Genomic DNA, 2500 nt, shown 5'->3' on the forward strand with positions numbered 1-2500 from the left:
AAAGAATATGTTGCATCAAAGATAGATACAAGAACTTTCATTGCAATATTCATTAAAACTTCTTGCATTGTTTTTTGAAGAAAAAATCAATAAAAAAAATAAACATTATGTACTCTCTCTATCTCTTTCTTTTCTTTAGGAATATATAACTTTTATATCCGATGTTATTGTTGTATTTGGCGGATGTATTATTTTTGTGTATTAGGCACTGTATTTTTTTCTGTGATGATCATTTCAATTCGTGCTGTATTTCTTTTGCAATTATTCTGTTTGTTTGTTTTTTTCTTTCTCTTTTTTTTTTTTTTCATCCAGCATTGTATTACCGTACCTTTGCAAGTATTCTGTTGTTGTTGTTTTTTTCCCTATTCCTTTCTTTTATAAAGCATGGCCCTTGATTTATCCATTATTAGTGTTACTAATAATATATCTATTCACATATCTATTTACAAATTTATTTACTTAATTACTGAAGAAAAAAAATTATACGCTCTTCTATTTTCCGGTCCATCTTTTCCAGCCTTTCCTTTCTCGGACTCTCTGGAGGGACTAAACATTTTTATGGTTAACTCAGTGACTTAAATGTGTCATCACAGACGCAGCCAAATAGACAGACACTTTAATAGATTAACTGTCAAACAGACAGATAAACAAAGCAGCCTAATAAACAAACAAACATACAAGCGAACAGACTAACAACCAAACAGACAAATAGCCAGACGCACAGACAAATAAATAAACCCATAGACAAAACAAACCCACAGACTAACAAATAAACCCACAGACAAACAAGCAAACAAATAAACCCACAGACAAACAGACAAATAAACCCACAGACAAACAAACAAACAAATAAGCCCACAGACAAATAAACCCACAGGCAAACAAACAGACAAATAAACCCACAGACAAACAAGCAAACAAATAAACCCACAGGCAAACAAACAGACAAATAAACCCACAGACAAACAAACCCACATACAAACAAACAGACAAATAAACCCACAGACAAACAAACAGACAAATAAACCCACAGACAAATAAACCCACAGACAAACAAGCAAACAAATAAACCCACAGACAAACAAGCAAATAAATAAACCCACAGACAAACAAGCAAACAAATAAACCCACAGACAAATAAACCCACAGACAAATAAACCCACAGACAAATAAACCCACAGACAAACAAGCAAACAAATAAACCCACAGACAAACAAGCAAACAAATAAACCCACAGACAAACAAACAAATAAGCCCAAAGACAAATAAACCCACAGACAAACAAACAGACAAATAAACCCACAGACAAATAAACAGACAAATAAACCCACAGACAAACAAGCAAACAAATAAACCCACAGACAAACAAACAGACAAATTAACCCACAGACAAACAAGCAAACAAATAAACCCACAGACAAACAAACAGACAAATTAACCCACAGACAAACAAACAGACAAATAAGCCCACAGACAAACAAACAGACAAATAAACCCACAGACAAACAAACCCACAGACAAACAAACAGACAAATAAACTCACAGACAAATAAGCCCACAGACAAACAAACAGACAAATAAACCCACAGACAAACAAACAGACAAATAAACCCACAAACAAACAAACAAACAGACAAATAAACTCACAAACAAACAAACAAATAAGCCCACAGACAAACAAACAAACAAACCCACAGACAAACAAACAAACAAATAAACCCACAGACAAACAAACAAACAACTAAACCCACAGACAAACAAACAAACAAACCCACAGATAAACAAACAAACAACTAAACCCACAGACAAACAAACAAACAATTAAATCCACAGACAAAATAAAACACAGACAAACAAACAAACAACTAAACCCACAGCCAAACAAACAGACTAACAGCCAAACGGGCAGAACAAGGGGGACGGCCTGCGCTGTTCCCTCCTCTTCCTCCCAAAATAAACTGTCAAAAACACTGTCCGCTTTTCCCTGTTCTTGGTGCCGCTTATAAGACGGAGAATAAAAACTCAAGATTTTAGGGCTGAGTAATTCGTTTAATTCTTCACCGAATTTCCCTTGGAATAAATTGTTGCTCAAGGAGGGAAGAGGGGGAAGGGAGGGAGAGGGAAGGGAGGGAGAGGGAAGGGAAGGGAGAGAGGGAGGGAGGGAGAGGGGAAGGGAGGGAGGGGGAAGGGGAGGGAGGAAAGGAGAGGGGGAAGGGAGGGAAGGGAGAGGGGGAAGGAGAGGGAGGGAAGGAGAGGGGGAAGGGGGAAGGGAGGGGGAAGGTAGGGTGAGGGAGAGAGAGGGAGAGGGGGAAGGGAAAGAGAGAGAGAGGGGGACACGATACCCCCCCCCCCCCCCCGTCCCTCGGCTGCATTCACACACTCGCGCACACTTAGCGGCTAAGCATTCCGTGATACGCGCTCTAAAGGCTAGTCATTTTCTCATTCCAGTAAGTTATACTTCAGCAAGTGAATTTTGAGTAGCCATGAATGCGAACGTGAT

This window comes from Penaeus japonicus, unplaced genomic scaffold (genome assembly GCF_977035675.1).
Source record: "Penaeus japonicus unplaced genomic scaffold, GWHDUDI00000001_assembly GWHDUDI00000013, whole genome shotgun sequence".
Taxonomy (NCBI): domain Eukaryota; kingdom Metazoa; phylum Arthropoda; class Malacostraca; order Decapoda; family Penaeidae; genus Penaeus; species Penaeus japonicus.